The following is a 10,195-nucleotide window of genomic DNA, read 5'->3' as shown; positions in this document are numbered from 1 at the left end:
CAGAGCCTTCCGCCAGACAGGATCAGCCAGAGCCTTCCGCCAGACAGGATCAGCCAGAGCCGTCAGCGAGCCATGACCAGCCAGAGCCGTTAGCGAGCCATGACCAGCCAGAGCCGTCAGCGAGCCATGACCAGCCAGAGCCGTCAGCGAGCCATGACCAGCCAGAGCCGTCAGCGAGCCATGACCAGCCAGAGCTGTCAGCGAGCCATGACCAGCCAGAGCCGTCAGCGAGCCATGACCAGCCAGAGCCGTCAGCGAGCCATGACCAGCCAGAGCCGTCAGCGAGCCATGACCAGCCAGAGCCGTCAGCGAGCCATGACCAGCCAGAGCCGTCAGCGAGCCATGACCAGCCAGAGCCGTCAGCGAGCCAGGATCTGCCAGAGCCGTCAGCGAGCCAGGATCCGCCAGAGCCGCCAGTCAGCCAGGATCCGCCAGAGCCGCCAGTCAGCCAGGATCCGCCAGAGCCGCCAGTCAGCCAGGATCCGCCAGTCAGCCAGGATCCGCCAGAGCCAGCCAGCCAGGATCCGCCAGAGCCAGCCAGCCAGGATCCGCCAGAGCCAGCCAGCCAGGATCCGCCAGAGCCAGCCAGCCAGGATCCGCCAGAGCCAGCCAGCCAGGATCCGCCAGAGCCGTCAGTCAGCCAGGATCCGCCAGAGCCGTCAGCCAGGATCCGCCAGAGCCGTCAGTCAGCCAGGATCCGCCAGAGCCGTCAGTCAGCCAGGATCCGCCAGAGCCGTCAGCGAGCCATGACCAGCCAGAGCCGTCAGCGAGCCATGACCAGCCAGAGCCGTCAGCGAGCCATGACCAGCCAGAGCTGTCAGCGAGCCATGACCAGCCAGAGCCGTCAGCGAGCCATGACCAGCCAGAGCCGTCAGCGAGCCATGACCAGCCAGAGCCGTCAGCGAGCCATGACCAGCCAGAGCCGTCAGCGAGCCATGACCAGCCAGAGCCGTCAGCGAGCCATGACCAGCCAGAGCCGTCAGCGAGCCAGGATCTGCCAGAGCCGTCAGCGAGCCAGGATCCGCCAGAGCTGCCAGTCAGCCAGGATCCGCCAGAGCCGCCAGTCAGCCAGGATCCGCCAGAGCCGCCAGTCAGCCAGGATCCGCCAGAGCCGCCAGTCAGCCAGGATCCGCCAGTCAGCCAGGATCCGCCAGAGCCAGCCAGCCAGGATCCGCCAGAGCCAGCCAGCCAGGATCCGCCAGAGCCAGCCAGCCAGGATCCGCCAGAGCCAGCCAGCCAGGATCCGCCAGAGCCGTCAGTCAGCCAGGATCCGCCAGAGCCGTCAGTCAGCCAGGATCCGCCAGAGCCGTCAGTCAGCCAGGATCCGCCAGAGCCGTCAGTCAGCCAGGATCCGCCAGAGCCGTCAGTCAGCCAGGATCCGCCAGAGCCACCTCCCAGTCATGAGCTGCCCTCCAGTCATGAGCTGCCCTCCAGTCATGAGCTGCCCTACAGTCATGAGCTGCCCTACAGTCATGAGCTGCCCTACAGTCATGAGCTGCCCCACAGTCATGAGCTGCCCCACAGTCATGAGCTGCCCCACAGTCATGAGCTGCCCCTCAGTCCGGAGCTGCCCCTCAGTCCGGAGCTGCCCCTCAGTCCGGAGCTGCCCCTCAGTCCGGAGCTGCCCCTCCGTCCAGTGGCGCCCTCTGGGATGTTATTCAGTCCGGGACTCGCCGTTCCAAAGGCGCCACCAAAGCGGTTAGTGACTATGGTGGAGGGGGGTCCACGTCCCGCACCCGAGCCGCCACCATAGGAAGGCCCACCCGGACCCTCCCCTTCTGTGTCAGGTTTTGCGGCCGGAGTCCGCACCTTTGGGGGGGGGTACTGTCACACCCTGGCCTCTGTTATATTGATTTTCTTTATTAGTTTAGTTAGGTCAGGGTGTGACATGGGGGATGTTTGGGTTTTTGTCTAGTTTAGGGTGTGTGTATTGTTTAGGGGGTTTTGTAGTAGGTATGGGGTTGTGTTCAGTGTAGGTGTTTAGGAAAGTCTATGGTTGCCTGATTTGGTTCTCAATCAGAGACAGCTGTTTATTGTTGTCTCTGATTGGGAGCCATATTTAAGGCAGCCATGGGCTTTAGGTGTTTGTGGGTAATTGTCTATGTTGTACGTTTGTAGCTTGTGTTTGCACTTACGTCTATAGCTTCACGATCGTTTGTTGTTTTGTTTTGTAAAAGTGTTCGTTTCGTGTTTCGTCATCTTTAATAAAAGAAGATGTCTTCATATCCCGCTGCGCCTTGGTCCGCTTATTATGACGATCGTGACATACTATTTGACGAGCTTCCATCAGAATCTTGGGCAAGGTGTCCTTTCTCCAGAACAATCGTCTTTTGGTTGAAAGATGTCCTCTTCTCCTGTAGAATTAGCAGCTAACGCTAGCTATGTGCCGGAAAGGTGTCCAACTCGTGATAGCGCGTCACAAAGAAATTCCAGAAAATCGCAATAAACTGATATAAACTGCTATAAGTCGGTTTAAATTAACTACCTTATGAAGTTTTTAAGACAAAAATCAAATTAAATCAGAGCCGGAGATATAGAACTGCTAAAACGAAAGCTTTTCAGGACGCCATTGTGATGTCCCTCCTGCGCCAGGCGCCCCGTTGAAAAGGTCGGACCTTCCGTTCCACGGGCTTTTATAGTGCCCCAGATGGTGCAATCCACTCCATTCAAATTCTCACCGCTTACTGACATCTAGAGGAAGGCGTATGCAGTGCATGTAGCCCCATAGCTTACATGGGAATTTATAAACTGACCCTAGAACAGAGACCTCGATTTCAGAAATCTCACTCCTTGACAGGAAGTGTGCTGCAGAATGAGTTCTGTTTCACTCAGAGAAATAATTCAAACGGTTTTAGAAACTAGAGAGTGTTTTCTATCCAATAGTAATAATAATATGCATATTGTACGAGCAAGAATTGAGTACGAGGCAGTTTAATTTGGGAACGAATTTTTACAAAGTCGAAATGGCGCCCCCCTATTGACAAGAAGTTTAAATACATTTTCAAGTTCATAACTGTGCACTCTCCTCAAACAATAGCATGGTATTATTTCACTGTAATAGCTACTGTAAACTGGACAGTGCAGTTAGATTAACAAGAATTTAAGCTTTCTGCCCATATCAGATATGTCTATGTCCTGGGAAATGTTCTTGTTACTTACAACCTCATGCTAATCACATTAGCCTACGTTAGCTCAACCGTCCCGCAGGGGGGGGGGATCCTGTAGAGGCTAACACCATCCAGTCCCATCCTTCAGCTCCCCTCAACCCCTCCCATCTATCTCTGAACACCATCCAGTCCCATCCTTCAGCTCCCCTCAACCCCTCCCATCTATCTCTGAACACCATCCAGTCCCATCCTTCAGTTCCCCTCAACCCCTCCCATCTATCTCTGACCACCATCCAGTCCCATCCTTCAGCTCCCCTCAACCCCTCCCATCTATCTCTGACCACCATCCAGGCCCATCCTTCAGCTCCCCTCAACCCCTCCCATCTATCTCCTAACACCATCCAGTTTCTACTTCTATTTGCCATGTATTTTTCATCTGTGATGTTTCACAAAAGTTCTCAACCTTTCTATTCTGATAGTTTCTACAGATTGTAAATTAAAGAAACATTTTTGTGTTACTATATTATTGATCGATTGACTTTTCAAATCAACCAGCTGTGCTAACTGTTGCAATTCCTCAGCCATTCCTGGACCTGTGACCAAAAACAAGCTACATTTGGACATTACCAAAACAAATGATCAAATGATTCTGTCTCTTCGCAGAAATATCTGCCGAGCTGGGATGGCTGTATTGACAGCTTTGCTATTGTTTGAACTGGAGATTGCTATTTAAATAATGGTTAAATAAAACAGATATAGACATTAGCAACATTCAACAAATGTAATTATGCCACATGTTCAACATGTTCCCACTACAGCATGTTCAACATGTTCCCACTACAGCATGTTCAACATGTTCCCACTACAGCATGTTCAACATGTTCCCACTACAGCATGTTCAACATGTTCCCACTACAGCATGTTCAACATGTTCCCACTACAGCATGTTCAACATGTTCCCACTACAGCATGTTCAACATGTTCCCACTACAGCATGTTCCCACTACAGCATGTTCAACATGTTCCCACTACAGCATGTTCCCACTACAGCATGTTCAACATGTTCCCACTACAGCATGTTCAACATGTTCCCACTACAGCATGTTCCCACTACAGCATGTTCAACATGTTCCCACTACAGCATGTTCAACATGTTCCCACTACAGCATGTTCAACATGTTCCCACTACAGCATGTTCAACATGTTCCCACTACAGCATGTTCAACATGTTCCCACTACAGCATGTTCAACATGTTCCCACTACAGCATGTTCAACATGTTCCCACTACAGCATGTTCAACGTGTTCCCAAGCATGTTCAACATGTTCCCACTACAGCATGTTGAACATGTTCCCACTACAGCATGTTGAACGTGTTCCCACTACAGCATGTTCAACATGTTCCCACTACAGCATGTTCAACATGTTCCCACTACAGCATGTTCAACATGTTCCCACTACAGCATGTTCAACATGTTCCCACTACAGCATGTTCAACATGTTCCCACTACAGCATGTTCAACATGTTCCCACTACAGCATGTTCAACATGTTCCCACTACAGCATGTTCAACGTGTTCCCACTACAGCATGTTCAACGTGTTCCCACTACAGCATGTTCAACATGTTCCCACTACAGCATGTTCAGCATGTTCCCACTACAGCATGTTTGACATGTTCCCACTACAGCATGTTCGACATGTTCCCACTACAGCATGTTCAACATGTTCCCACTACAGCATGTTCAACATGTTCCCACTACAGCATGTTCAACATGTTCCCACTACAGCATGTTCAACGTGTTCCCACTACAGCATGTTCAACGTGTTCCCACTACAGCATGTTCAACGTGTTCCCACTACAGCATGTCCAACATGTTCCCACTACAGCATGTTCAACATGTTCCCACTACAGCATGTTCAACGTGTTCCCACTACAGCATGTTCAACGTGTTCCCACTACAGCATGTTCAACGTGTTCCCACTACAGCATGTTCAACGTGTTCCCACTACAGCATGTTCAACGTGTTCCCACTACAGCATGTCCAACGTGTTCCCACTACAGCATGTTCAACATGTTCCCACTACAGCATGTTCAACATGTTCCCACTACAGCATGTTCAACATGTTCCCACTACAGCATGTTCGACGTGTTCCCACTACAGCATGTTCAACATGTTCCCACTACAGCATGTTTGACATGTTCCCACTACAGCATGTTCAACATGTTCCCACTACAGCATGTTCAACATGTTCCCACTACAGCATGTTCAACATGTTCCCACTACAGCATGTTCAACGTGTTCCCACTACAGCATGTTCAACGTGTTCCCACTACAGCATGTTCAACGTGTTCCCACTACAGCATGTTCAACATGTTCCCACTACAGCATGTTTGACATGTTCCCACTACAGCATGTTCAACATGTTCCCACTACAGCATGTTCAACATGTTCCCATTACAGCATGTTCAACATGTTCCCACTACAGCATGTTCGACATGTTCCCACTACAGCATGTTCGACATGTTCCCACTACAGCATGTTCGACATGTTCCCACTACAGCATGTTCGACATGTTCCCACTACAGCATGTTCGACATGTTCCCACTACAGCATGTTCGACATGTTCCCACTACAGCATGTTCGACATGTTCCCACTACAGCATGTTCGACATGTTCCCACTACAGCATGTTCGACATGTTCCCACTACAGCATGTTCAACATGTTCCCACTACAGCATGTTCGACGTGTTCCCACTACAGCATGTTCAACATGTTCCCACTACAGCATGTTCGACGTGTTCCCACTACAGCATGTTCAACATGTTCCCACTACAGCATGTTCAACATGTTCCCACTACAGCATGTTCAACATGTTCCCACTACAGCATGTTCAACATGTTCCCACTACAGCATGTTCAACATGTTCCCACTACAGCATGTTCAACGTGTTCCCACTACAGCATGTTCAACATGTTCCCACTACAGCATGTTCAACATGTTCCCACTACAGCATGTTCAACATGTTCCCACTACAGCATGTTCGACATGTTCCCACTACAGCATGTTCGACATGTTCCCACTACAGCATGTTCAACGTGTTCCCACTACAGCATGTTCAACGTGTTCCCACTACAGCATGTTCAACGTGTTCCCACTACAGCATGTTCAACGTGTTCCCACTACAGCATGTTCAACGTGTTCCCACTACAGCATGTTCAACGTGTTCCCACTACAGCATGTTCAACGTGTTCCCACTACAGCATGTTCAACGTGTTCCCACTACAGCATGTTCAACATGTTCCCACTACAGCATGTTCGACATGTTCCCACTACAGCATGTTCGACATGTTCCCACTACAGCATGTTCGACATGTTCCCACTACAGCATGTTCAACATGTTCCCACTACAGCATGTTCGACGTGTTCCCACTACAGCATGTTCAACATGTTCCCACTACAGCATGTTCGACGTGTTCCCACTACAGCATGTTCGACATGTTCCCACTACAGCATGTTCGACATGTTCCCACTACAGCATGTTCGACGTGTTCCCACTACAGCATGTTCAACATGTTCCCACTACAGCATGTTCGACGTGTTCCCACTACAGCATGTTCAACATGTTCCCACTACAGCATGTTCGACGTGTTCCCACTACAGCATGTTCAACGTGTTCCCACTACAGCATGTTCAACGTGTTCCCACTACAGCATGTTCAACGTGTTCCCACTACAGCATGTTCAACATGTTCCCACTACAGCATGTTCAACATGTTCCCACTACAGCATGTTCAACATGTTCCCACTACAGCATGTTCAACGTGTTCCCACTACAGCATGTTCAACGTGTTCCCACTACAGCATGTTCAACGTGTTCCCACTACAGCATGTTCAACGTGTTCCCAAGCATGTTCAACATGTTTCCACTACAGCATGTTCAACATGTTCCCACTACAGCATGTTCAACGTGTTCCCACTACAGCATGTTCAACATGTTCCCAAGCATGTTCAACATGTTCCCACTACAGCATGTTCAACATGTTCCCACTACAGCATGTTCAACATGTTCCCACTACAGCATGTTCAACATGTTCCCACTACAGCATGTTCAACATGTTCCCACTACAGCATGTTCAACGTGTTCCCACTACAGCATGTTCAACATGTTCCCACTACAGCATGTTCAACGTGTTCCCACTACAGCATGTTCAACGTGTTCCCACTACAGCATGTTCAACGTGTTCCCAAGCATGTTCAACATGTTCCCACTACAGCATGTTCAACATGTTCCCACTACAGCATGTTTGACGTGTTCCCACTACAGCATGTTCAACATGTTCCCACTACAGCATGTTCAACATGTTCCCACTACAGCATGTTCAACGTGTTCCCACTACAGCATGTTCAACGTGTTCCCACTACAGCATGTTCAACGTGTTCCCAAGCATGTTCAACATGTTCCCACTACAGCATGTTCAACATGTTCCCACTACAGCATGTTCAACATGTTCCCACTACAGCATGTTCAACATGTTCCCACTACAGCATGTTCAACATGTTCCCACTACAGCATGTTCAACGTGTTCCCACTACAGCATGTTCGACATGTTCCCACTACAGCATGTTCAACATGTTCCCACTACAGCATGTTCAACATGTTCCCACTACAGCATGTTCAACGTGTTCCCACTACAGCATGTTCAACGTGTTCCCACTACAGCATGTTCAACGTGTTCCCACTACAGCATGTTCAACGTGTTCCCACTACAGCATGTTCGACGTGTTCCCACTACAGCATGTTCGACATGTTCCCACTACAGCATGTTCAACGTGTTCCCACTACAGCATGTTCAACGTGTTCCCACTACAGCATGTTCAACGTGTTCCCACTACAGCATGTTCAACGTGTTCCCACTACAGCATGTTCAACGTGTTCCCACTACAGCATGTTCAACATGTTCCCACTACAGCATGTTTGACGTGTTCCCACTACAGCAGAAAAACTGGCGATCAACATTGAGACAAGCTCCCTAAAGAGTTGCTATGCAGTTCAATATTATTGACACCATTAAACAGCTAACAGTTTGTTATAATACTGTAACAGCCTATTACTACTGAGATGTACTTACCTATACTGTCGGTCTGTAGCTGGTAATCCCGCAAAACAAACTACGCTGAACAAAACTATAAACGCAACATGCAACAATGATTTTACTGTGTAACAGTTCATATAAGAAAAGCAGTCAATTTAAATAAATTCATTAGGCCCTAATCTATGGATTTCACCTGACTGGGAATACAGATCTACATCTGTTGGTAACAGATACCTTTTAAAAAAGTAGGGGCATGGATCAGAAAACCAGTCAGTATCTGGTGTGACCATTTGCCTCAAGCAGCACGACACATCTCCTTCACATAGCGTTGATCAGGCTGTTGATTGTGGCCTGTGGAATGCTGTCCAACTCCTCTTCAATGGCTGTGCGAAGTTGTTGGATATTGGCGGGAAACTGGAACGCGCTGTCGTACACGTCGATCCAGAGCATCCCAAACATGCTCAATGGGTGACATGTCTGTCTGGTGAGTATGCAGGCCATGGAAGAACTGGGAGATTTTCAGCTTCCAGGAGTTGTGTACAGATCCTTGTGACATGGGGCCGTGCATTATCATGCTGAAACATGAGGTGATGGTGGCGGATGAATGGCACAACAATGGACCTCAGGATCTCATCACGGTGCATTCAAATTGCCATCAATAAAATGCAATTGTGTTTGTTGTCAGTAACTTATGCCTGCCCATACCATAACCCCACTGCCACCATGCTCACCCACATGACGCCACATCTGCCATCTGCCCGGTACAGTTGAAACCGGGATTCATCCGTGAAGAGCACACTTCTCCAGCGTGCCAGTGGCCATGGAAGGTGAACATTTACCCACTGAAGTCAGTTATGACACTGAACTGCAGTCAGGTCAAGACCCCGGTGAGGACGAGGAGCACGCGGATGAGCTTCCCTGAGATGGTTTCTGACAGTTTGTGCACAAATTATTTGGTTGTGCAAACCCACAGTTTCATCAGCTGTCTGGGTGGCTGGTCTCAGACGATCCCACAAGTAAAGAAGCCGGATGTGGAGGTCCTGGGCTGGCATAGTTACAGGTGGTCTGTGGTTGTGAGGCCAGTTGGATGTACTAACAAATTCTCTAAAATGACGTTGCAGGTGGCTTAATGTAAAGAAATGAACATTCAATTCTCTGGCAACAGCTCTGGTGGACATTCCTTCAGGCAGCATGCTAATTGCACGCTTCCTCAAAACTTGAAATATCTTTGGCATGTTGTTGTGTTACAAAACTGCACATTTTAGTGGTGTTTTATTGTCCCGAGCACAAGGTGCACATGTGTAATGATCATGCTGTTTAATCCGCTTCTTGATATGCCACACCTGTCAGGTGGATGGATTATCTTGGCAAAGGAGAAATTCTCACTAACAGAGATGTACACAAAGTTATGCTGAAAATTTGAGAGAAATAAGCTTTTTGTGCGTATGAAACATTTCGGGAGAACTTTTATTTCAGCTCATGAAACATGGGACCATCGCTCTACATGTTGCGTTTATATTTTATTATTTTTGTTCAGTATATTTAGAGATGCAAAAACAATCCAAGACAAGCTGTAATACTTTGTACTGTACAAAAGTAACTTTGTTATCTGCAGCCAGGCAACTGCCAGGTTAATAGGTATATCAATTTGTCATTGTACGTTATTACATCATGTTACTACGGTGTAAGGCCTTTGTACCCTTGATCTCATTTTCGATGATTCACAACAGCTTACCGGCCCGACTCTCTAGCAAACAGTTTTTCTTCCTGTCTCCTTCCTTTCTTTACTTTATTGGTCTTTATGCCGTCACCTTTATCCTCATCCTCTTGTTCCCCAGCTGTCTTCTTACCGTCTGTTTCTCTCTTTTGTTTTTAAACTACCTAATTTCTTCTTCTGTTTTCACAAATGACCATGAAAACCCTCAAAGAAAAATCCTAAAAGTCAGTCCGTTTTATATTAAAAAAGGTTCATTGCTACCCATCTATAATTACTG

Source organism: Salvelinus namaycush, unplaced genomic scaffold, assembly GCF_016432855.1.
Source record: "Salvelinus namaycush isolate Seneca unplaced genomic scaffold, SaNama_1.0 Scaffold608, whole genome shotgun sequence".
NCBI classification, from domain to species: domain Eukaryota; kingdom Metazoa; phylum Chordata; class Actinopteri; order Salmoniformes; family Salmonidae; genus Salvelinus; species Salvelinus namaycush.
Note: the sequence above shows the minus strand (reverse complement) of the source record.